This window comes from Mytilus galloprovincialis, chromosome 10, assembly GCF_965363235.1.
Source record: "Mytilus galloprovincialis chromosome 10, xbMytGall1.hap1.1, whole genome shotgun sequence".
In the NCBI taxonomy this organism is placed as follows: Eukaryota; Metazoa; Mollusca; class Bivalvia; order Mytilida; family Mytilidae; genus Mytilus; species Mytilus galloprovincialis.
In genome coordinates, this window is record NC_134847.1 from 44,463,568 (window position 1) to 44,474,627 (window position 11,060).

Genomic DNA, 11,060 nt, shown 5'->3' on the forward strand with positions numbered 1-11,060 from the left:
CCTTATTTATGTAAAAAATGAACGGAAAACAAATATGTAACACATAAACAAACGACAACCACTGAATTACAGGCGCATGAATTGGGACAGGCACATACATAAATAATGTGGCGGGGTTTAACATGTTAGCGGGATCCCAACCCTCCCCTAACCTGGGACAATGGTATAACAGTACAACATAAGAACGAACTATAAAAATCAGTTGAAAAAGGCTTTACTCATCAGATGGACAAAAATACAAGTGGACGTGGCCGGGTACTTATACATCCCGACACAAAAAAGACACAATGAACAGATCGGAGAGTACTCGCAGTTATCTGACAGCTAGTTCAAAGCCACTAGCAACTAATAAAAAAATCATGCATGTAAGACTAAACTATCAATCCATACACATCTAACATCCAATGGATTTAGTGTAAAGACGTCATAAACAGCCAGAGAAAAACATGACCTTGTGCAATGCCAAATTACAGGTATCGACAGATTGTAGATCCATGAATATGTATATAACATACATTTACTAGTAATATTTAGATATTTAGTTGGCTTTTAATTTACTGATAACAAAATCAATATTTATACCAATAAAAACAATATTCAATGATCTTATCACAGTGTTGAATAGGTAACCTTTTAGAATAGGTTTATTTAAAGGAGCGACAAGTTTACATGGATCATTTCTAAATTTCCGGGCACGGTTGACAACATTTTCGTAAAAATGAGGATGTGCTATCCCAGGTACAACCAAACTTCAAAACCAAATCTTTATATCTATGGAAAAATTTAGTAAAGGTTTTAAGTAATTTATGGTAACGATATCCCTGGTTTAATAATTTACCAGTAATACATAGGTTGCGTTCGTTAAAATCAATAAACGTCACAACAGACACGGGCATAGCGAACAAGTTGTGAAATATAAACACCGTAAGATGGTGCCAAAGGAACATCACCATCTAAAAATGAAAAACTAGCAATAGGGAACGAAAAATCGTCTCTTTTGCCGTAAATTTTAGTGTGGAGTTTCCCGTTTAAAACCGAAATATCTAAATCCAGGAAAGGATAGATATTACCGAATAAATTTGATTTAGTTTATTTAAAGGATCGAGAAGTTACAACTTCAATATTATACCAAATCTTTATATGGAAGAATTTAGTAAAGGTTTTAATTAATTTGTGGTAACGAAATTCCTGACTTTATAAATACCGGTAATACATAGATAACGTTAATTAAAATCCAGAACGTTACAACAGACAAGGCCAAAGAAATGACTTGTGATATATAAACACGACAAGATGGTGCCAAAGGAACATCTTTATCCAAAAAAGGAAAACTAATAATAGGGAACGAAAAATCGTCGTTTTTTTGTCGTAAATTTCAGTGTGGAGTTTTCCCTGTAAAACTGAAATATCTTAATCTAGGAAAGGACAGTTATTACCACTTACATTTGATTTATTTAAAGTAAGTTTCTTTGGGTATATTTCGGCAGTATATTTAGAAAATTCTTGATTATTTAACGAAAATATATCATCCAGATAACGGTAAGTGTTGTTGAATTTATCAATTAAATGCAATTTAGACGGGTCTTTACTGAGTTTGGTCATAAACTGTGATTCATAACAGTACAAAAACAAGTCTGCTATCAAAGGGGCACATTGTGCGCCCATAGGAATACCTACAACCTGTCGATAAACTTTGTTGCCGAAATGCACATAAATATTATAAAGGAGATAATAAATAACTTCAATCATCTCATCACAATTCCAGTAAGTATATCTAACATATTTTTTTCTCATTAGAGAAGAAGGCTTTAAATGAGTTGCAGCAAATATATCAGCATTCAGATTTACCAAACGACCAATTAACTAGGAAAACTTTTGTTTCATAAGATTGTGTGGAAGTGTAGTATAAAGAGTTAAAAAGTCAAAACTCTCATCAGAATCAAAAGGACCATCAAAAGCACGTAATTTATATGAAACATCCAAAGATTTGTTTACACTCGAAAAAAAGTTAATTCCACAATGTTCATATATTGAATTACAAAAGTTAATAATAAGTTCTTTGAAAGTTAAAAGTACTGAAAGATTAATTGCAGAACACTTACTAGAGGCCGAGATGAAACGATATTTTACTGGTTTTTTTTTTTTTGTGTAATTTAGGTAGCCAATACATAGAAGGGACCTTCAAATGTTCAGAAGAGGCATTAAGCTGTGTAGTTGTTATGATATGTTTGTTTACTATACGACTCTCTGTGGAGCACACGGACTTGAATGTAGATGAATTTAAAATGTCATTCTTAAGAACCTCCGTGTAGTTTTTACGGCATACCACCACCAAAGTGTTGGCTGCTTTGTCGGTCGGTACAAACACAAACTTTGTGAATTCTTGAAAGTTATTTTTTATGTACAATTTTATTTCATTTCTGAATTATTTTCAATATGTGATATTCGAATATCCACAACATTCATACATTTATTAAGAACAAATCAAGAGATTTTTTATCAGATTTGTCCCGTTTACACAAACTTTTACAATACGAGGAAAAAGCGTCTTTTGTGACCTGACGACACTGTTTCCAATCTATTTCAAATGGAGGACAATATTTTGGTCCTTTTTCAAAAAGTTTTTAACCTCTCTGTCTTGGACGATATTGAGGTCCCCTGTAATAACCTAGACATAGGAATCATATCTTAACTTCGACGATTAACAGTTTCATGTTAAAGGAGTATTGTTTTCTACATTGACGTCTGATGTTCCGACGTATTATTAGAAATTAAACTTCTGCTGTTTTTTTGTTTTTTTTTAATGTGTACGAAGTAATAGATGGTTCCGAGTATCCAGAATAGGGAGGTATGATCTTCCAGGAACCAGTATGCTCTCTAATATGCAATTAAAGGTATGTTAATTGATTCAGCACAAGTCAGAATAAGGTACAGTTGTGACATGAAATAACTGCAACTTTATTTGAACTTAAGACAAAGTAGCCAGTAATGCTTGAAATTGCAAAATTTAACAATTTAAAGCAATGGGGCTATGAATTAGTGGTTTTATAGATATAGGAAGATGTGGTGTGAGTGCCAATGAGACAACTCTCCATCCAAATAACAATTTATAAAAGTAAACCATTATAGGTCAATGTACGGCCTTCAACACGGAGCCTTGGCTCACACCGAAAAAAAGCTATAATGGGCCCCAAAATTACTAGTGTAAAACCATTCAAACGGGAAAACCAACGGTCTAATCTATATAAAAAACGAGAAACGAGAAACACGTATAAATTACATAAACAAACGACAACGACTGCACATCAGATTCCTGACTTAGGACAGGTGCAAACATTTGCAGCGGGATTAAACGTTTTAATGGTACCAAACCTGCTCCCTTTTTCTGAAACAATAGCATAACATCACAACATAGAAAACCACACGATAAAATATCAATTGGAAGGCTTAACTCAATCAAAAAACGTAAATTAGCACACTATGAACGAATAAATTTGATCTGCGATACCTGAATGCAAATGCACAGTTAATAAAATATTAGGGACAAATATACAAGGCCAAAAAGCAAACAAAAAAGTCCAAACAAAGCCATGGCAAAACACCACCGCGAAATATTTAACCCTTCGAAAATAATCACTTTAAAAAAAAACGGTTTTCATAATATCTATAGGTAAAAGAAAAATAACTTTGTCGTTTTAGGTATACAACTTATGTGTATAAAATTCTTCCAATAATTAGGAATACCAAGAAAGTTATATCATATAAATACATAATTCAACACTAGATACAAATTGGGGTGAATATCAACAATAAAACTATACAATTAGAGCTAGATAAAACTTCCCTGTACAGATTTAAGGAGAATAATCTTGATGTTCATACAAATGTAGTACGAAGAAGTGAAAATTAGTAGATATTCCAAATAATCAAAGCTGGTATATAAACAAGATCACTATTAATATAAAATAACAAAAAATCATTATTAAAAGTATCAACAGGTCGAATTTACAAGAAAATACGATTTGAGAGTACTCGCAGTTACTGACAGCTAGTTAAAAGCCAAAAACAACTAATAATAAAAAAATCATGCATCAGAGACTAAAATCAACTAAACACATCCCAGGGATTTAGTTTTTAACGTCACGGACAGTCTGAGAAGACATGACTTTTGTAATGCCAAAATTAAATGTATCGACAGGTAGTAGGATATTGAGGAGCGACTTCCTTAGAGATAAAAATTAACGTGTTTTTGTCTCTATATATCCCGCCTCAAAGGAAGATACAATTTATTTATGTTTTAATTTGCTAATGACAAAATCGATATTAGTGCCAATGTAAACTATATTCAGTGATCTCATTACAATATTGGTACGATAACCCTTACTTATAAGTTTGTTTAAAGGTTCGATGCGTTTACATGGATCACATAGTGATTTTCTCGCTTTAAGTACAATATTACCGTAAAATTTAGGATGTGAAATACCATTTTTAATTTTTAATAAGTTTTCTACAGGCACAGCCAAATTTACTAATCAAATCTTTGTATCTATGAAAGAATTTAGTAAAAGTTTTAAGTAATTTATACCTAATACTGACAGGCATGTGAAATCCTATTTTTAGAAATCATACCCTTTACAGTGAAAAATAGTCACATTTGTTGTCAGAAATCATGTTACATTATTTTTTTTTATATAACAATTATGTAAGTGTCAAATTACAGCCCTCAAATTGCTACAATAAAATAATTTAGCCTTTTTTGGTCATTTAGCATGCACTTCAAGATTTTATCTGTCTAGTGAATTTTTTATTTTTAGATTATCTAACACTGAAACCAATGAAACTTGTACTATTATGACTAGTTTAAAGTATAAATATTGTTTTTGGTCAAATTATCTAGTGAGTGTTCATGTTTTGTTGTGTATCTTAGTGAATTATTTATTTCAAGGAAAATTGGTGTATACTTATATAGGAATTCCAAAATCTCAATTAAAATCCGTTTTATAACCATTTTAGCAAGTTGTCTAGCTTGGAGATACATAAATTTCTCTTGTTGATCCGTGTTTATACATAAAAGTATGGTTTTTTTACCATATCACTCTCCTTTTCCCACATGTAGAAAAAAGGGGGGACAAAATTATCAATTATATTTTATGTTTGGAACACTGGATTTATATTCAAGGAAAATACGACATATAGGTGAGAACACGGTTATTTGAGTAGGCATTAACAAATCAGAATAGTTTTACCAGTTCTGTCACTATTAGTATCCGTATGTAGTTTTCTTTGTTTAACGCATATGTTACTACCAGTCCAATTTGAGCTTGAAATCAGTGATATAGTGTTCTGATAAAAGCATTATGTGTTTTTCTATGCTAGAAATTGATCATAGAAGGAAATTAAGTCAAGCAGAAGTCAATATAACAAGTTAGAAGGAAATTAAGTCAAGCAGAAGTCAATATAACAAGTTTGATGCTGTTATATGTATAGAACCAATAATTCAGCCCCGGTCGGAAAGAATATAAAGTAGTACATATTTTAAACAAAATAGTTCCTACGCATAACTTTATCTTTGTCAATAGTGGGAATATTTGGGTAGTTTTAGTATCAAATGAAAGCTTGGGGACTTGGCAGCACTGTAGAACCCTTGTTGGCAGTTTTATTTGAATAACAAAGAAGTATATGAAATTTTAATCGGAGGGCTCATTTGGCCTGTTGTTCAGATCAGAAGTTATTGTTTTTCGTACTCTCAAACTTCCGGGAACCAGTACGCTCTAATATGCAATTAAAGGTATGTTGATTTTTTCTGCACAAGTCAGAATAAGGTACAGTTTTGACATGAAATAACTGCCACTTCATTTGAACTTAAGACAAAGTAGCCATTAATGCTTGAAATTGCGGAATTTAACATAGAAAGCAATGGGGCTATGAATTAGTGGTTTTATACCTTAAGAAGGTTCTGAATAAAATATCAACATGTCGGACAATAGTGGTGCACAAGTAGTACCCTTTGCAATACCAACTGTCTGCTGAAATATCAATCCACCTCACTGAAACAAACATGTTGTCGATTCAAAAAAATCAGTATTTGGATGACATCATCTTCGGTATATTTGTTGTGGGAAATTTGACATTAACACTGACAAAATACTAAATGATAGACTATATCACCAATCGGAACAATCGAAAAACATCTGTCATATTCCTGAATTGGTACCGGACTTTTCGGAATAAATTATTAGGGTAAACCTCGTTCTATAGCTAGCTAAAAGAAAGAATCTAGTAAATATTTCAAGTAATTTGTGGTACCAAATCCCTGAAATAATGATTTATCAGTAATCCAATTAATTGAAATCTATAATGTCAGACACGGGCAGAGCACACAGAGATATTACCGTCTAAAAATTTAAAATTTTTAAAAAGAAACTTGAAATATGAGACTGAAATATCAAAATCTAAGAAAGGAAAGGTATTGCTGTTTATATTGGATATATTTTTTAATTTCCAATGGTAGATTGACGAAGTATATTTAAAGAATGTTTGATTATTTAACGAAAATATACTATCACTGTAATGAAAAGTGTTATAAGAATAATCAACTTAAAAGAATTAAGACCGGTCTTCACTTACTTGGCATAAGACTTTGTTTCATAAGAAAACAAAAACAAGTTCTATTATTAAATTGGCGCCAACAGGAATACCTATTTGTTTTCAAAAAGAACATTTAGGGCTTTAGTCATCTCATTACAGTTAGTCTAATTGGCATATTTACCTTTTTCATTACAGAAGTATGAGTTGCAGAAATTCCTTTGCGCCCAGACAGCATTCAGATCTTTCAAAGGACTATTATAAGAGTATGTGCATGCGTAGTACAGAGAGTTGAAAATCAGAACTTTTAACCGAATTGTAATGCCCATATACAGCACGTAATGTATCTAAAACATCGACAGAAGTTTCTATATATATCGCCCAGATTGTACGACATCCCAGAGCCTGTATTGCATAACATGTTTTCCTATATGGAGGTTTGCACCTTTCAAGAAATTCTTAAACTTAGTGACGAACTTGGAGTCATCCCTTCGAAAATTCTGTGGACACCATCTGAAGTTGGTTTACCGTTAAGGAATGTCTGTTTAAGAGATCACGATGGATATGTTTCAAAGGTCGTAACCTAAACATATTTTCTTTTTCTCGTTTGTGACGTCACTAGATAAGACTTATCACCGAGTGTATACTGATATGAGGCAGGATCTGATTATCCTTCCACAGAAACTTGAGATCAACCCTAGTAATGTTTGAAAGAGGGCTGTGTTGTTCTTGCTTTTGTTTCAAGTGTTGGTTTGTATGCTATATGATTTTGCAATATACGTTTTGTTAACAATCTCGTCTATCCTTCCGAAATTTCACACTTAGTCAACTCTCAAGGTTAGAAAGTTATAAATCCAGATTGTTTACAAATTTGGATATGTCTTTCGGATAAGAGGAAATACGATATTGCGTAATGACTTTGTATATGATACCACCGTTTGTTTGTGTGATAATATTTCGTTTTTTGTCATAGTATTGTCAGTTTTACTTTCGGATTATGAATTTGAATTACCCTTTGCTATCTTTCGCCTCTCTTGTATAACATTTCAAAGCATTTTAAAACTTTAGCAATATCATTGGGCACATGCCCCCTGACCATACGGTTAAGTTCTCTATACTGGGGCCCTACATAACATATCTGTTACAAATGAGTCTATAGTTACCTGACTTTGTATACCTCAAGGAGCATATAGTCCTTGATTATCCATAATGTTTTGATGATTACTCAACTATCTTATTTTTACACATTTATACAGGGGGAATTATGAACTCGATTGACTCAAATTCCCGGTAAAGTCGAAAAAAATTATAGTCACGTTTTTTGAAATTTTAAATTTTAAATTGAATGTATTTATGTAACATAATAATTTTCATGAGTGATAAAAGCAGCGTAATGTTTGTATATCAGATATAATCACATGTTTATGTTGACAGTAATTAACCCCCAGGTTGATCGTCCAAGCGGAACGTTAGTGTGATGGACATATTTGATGAATATAAAAACGAAACGAATTAAAATGACTCATGCCAACAATAAATTAACTGTTGAAATTAAATTCATTAATTACAATAATTAAAAGGATTAAGACAATAAAGACAATTATTATCGTTCCTCATAAGTGATCTCTCAGGTTCCGCGAGTGATTCTTTAATTTATAGTGACGATTGTAAATTTCTGTGTATTGATTTTATTTGTGATTGATTTGTATCCGTTCTTATGTGTTTATATTTGATTATCATGATGGACAAACATAGGGACCTTGAATACACAAACCTAAATTGTCACATCTAAATAGGCAAAATGTTCAAAATATCTAGTTTATACATAATCCATACTGTGTTTTATGCATTCCAAATTAATTACATATAAACAATAACTGATAGCTAACAATTTTTCTGTTTTACACTTTATGTATTATATTCTTAGATATATACTCTATAAGTGTTTATAATATGTCTATATGTTGTAAGTCGGTGTTGACAAACATCTGAAAAAGTAAAACAAGAAATATTACAAAAGAAGAAAATGTACAAAACAAATCAGAGTTTTGGAGAAGAATAAGTCTTTGTCCTCGACCTATAAAAGTCAGAACTTCAGCATTTAATACGGTAATTCTAGAGGTGATTTAATGCCTACATACAGTTAACTTACAATCTTATTCTACGTGGATATAACTGAATTGTACTCTGAATCCCATTAGATATATTTAACCTTTATAAACTATATCATGTGTATATGTCTGTTTTTTTTATAAAATAATTCCTTTATGTCCCTCCATTTTGTTTCTCATTAAACCAGTCCTCTTTTGAGAATGTCAATTTGTGAAACACTTATATTCACAGTCGCTTTTTTGTACTTTTATGGCCATTATTTATGTTATTTAATATTGAATTAGAACGATACATAGCAACAATCAATCAATACAGTATTGGACTTTTGTATGCTTTTCGTTTTATTAGGAGTGTGGATGCATGCACATCAAACTCAAAAGGAAGGTTGCACAACAACAAAAACTTGTTGTATTAAGCTTTTCAATCAAATTCCTGTTTTGGGATAAATGTAGTATCCATAAATAGCTATCTGATGCAACGAGTTTACATAGCATATTACAGTTCTTTTCCATTTGTTAAATATGATCGAGCTTTTGATTTTGCCATTTGATAGGAGACTTTCCATTTTTAATTTTCCTTGGTTTTCGGTATTTTTGTAATTTGACTTTTTACCGTGGATAGAGTATTTCATATACAAATGCCATTTACAATTACTAGCATTGGATATATTTATGGTGAGGGAAAAATCTAGAATATTAAATTAATGATAAAGTTACTCACAATATATAGTTAATTGAATTTGTCTAATGGGAATTCCTCATGGAATTCGTCTGAAGGAAATTCCTCAGTCACTTCGTTAGATGGGACTTCCCCAATTACCTCGTCTTTAGTAGACCTCCTACACAAAAAGCAAATGCATTTCTTTTTTATCCAGCCTCCTCCTCCACAGCGTCCGAGACAGCGTTTAGTAAGACAGTGGATTTTACAAGCAATTTTTATTGGACAGCCATAATTAGCCTCAGTTACTACAATATATATATTTGAATAAGATCATATTCGTTTGCTAATTTTATTAAAAACTTAAGATTTTATCATTTGAAATCATGGTTTCTTAAAATTTCAACAAAATAATTTGTATAAGAATTTTTGAAGTTTGAGTAATGTATGGAGACACATGAAAAGCTACGATTTTACAACGTTACACCTTTACGACGCTACAATTATTTTGTCATTTTGGCACTTTTTTCATTACATAAAGAGACTTATTGTTTTCTACCGAAAAAACGAATACGGTGATCCCTATAATGTATTCGTATATTTAAAACGGTAATGTTTACAGCAAGAAAATATCGTTTTGAATCAAATTTCTTTTTACATACTTTTAAAAATATAAATATTGTAATAGTTCAAATTGGAAATGTGTACAGCAATAACATATCATTTTCAATCAAACTTATTTGACCCACATTTTTCGAGAAAATAAATTTAAACGTGCATATTTGTCGTTCCTTGTGACTTACATTTTATACATCTTTAGACTTTTCCATCTAAATTAATTTGATTGTACATTTGATCTAATAGATGGTACATTTATAATTTTTTGATATTCAGATATTTTGCCTTAATCAGTATACTTTAATATTGTTAAAAGAAACAATTTTTTAAAAGGTAGAGTTTTTTCGGGTTGTTCAAAAAGATTAATGTATAATTCCATATTTACAAATATAGTTTAGTGCTGAACCCAACCTATCAGATGATATAAATAACAACTGTACTTCATTTTTCTTTCGCATTTTGTTAAAGAATGCTTATTAAGCATTAATGAAAATTGTCTCTAAAGAAAACATTATGAATGATAATTTGTTTACACATTTAAAAATGCAGAGAACAGTTCTTTAAATCATTTCATTTTATTAGAAATTGCAACTTCGAATTTCTAAATTCTCGTTATTATTATGTCTAGCTAAAATATGAAACTAACAGTCCTGTCGTAGATACAAAAATGAAAGATCAAATTCTGTTAATCATTAAAAAAAACAGTGACTCATTTTTCCATAACTATACATTTGTAAATTAGTATACTAGATCTTTTATTCTTCAATCAGAGGTCAAAAGTATATCATCATTTGAAAATTCCGCTGGAAATTTATATAAAACCGTATGTTATTAATTTAACAAGCAAGTATTTTTTTGACGAACTATATGTCATGTAATACATTAATGTTGGCAGTTCCTTAAAAAATATGAAATATATTTACGATTTTCACTATAATAAAACCTTTGAACCTTGCGCTTGTTTTAAAAATGCATGTGTCTTATAAACTTACCTGCGAAATATGCTACACAAAAACAGATAAGTAAACCAACTGCTGCTTTCATATTGGAACTTTTCTTGTCAAACTAAAAAAACAAAACATGTTGCA

General features: G+C 31.0%; 1 long non-coding RNA gene across 1 annotated transcript; it reads right to left on the reverse strand.

Moving 5' to 3' along the window:
• Positions 1–8,452: 8,452 nt before the first annotated feature.
• LOC143049191 (uncharacterized) lies at positions 8,453–11,060 on the reverse strand. The gene is made up of 3 exons (XR_012970112.1): positions 10,965–11,060; positions 9,418–9,662; positions 8,453–8,573 (listed from the first exon to the last, which is right to left on the reverse strand). It is a non-coding gene; the product is annotated as an uncharacterized LOC143049191 (long non-coding RNA).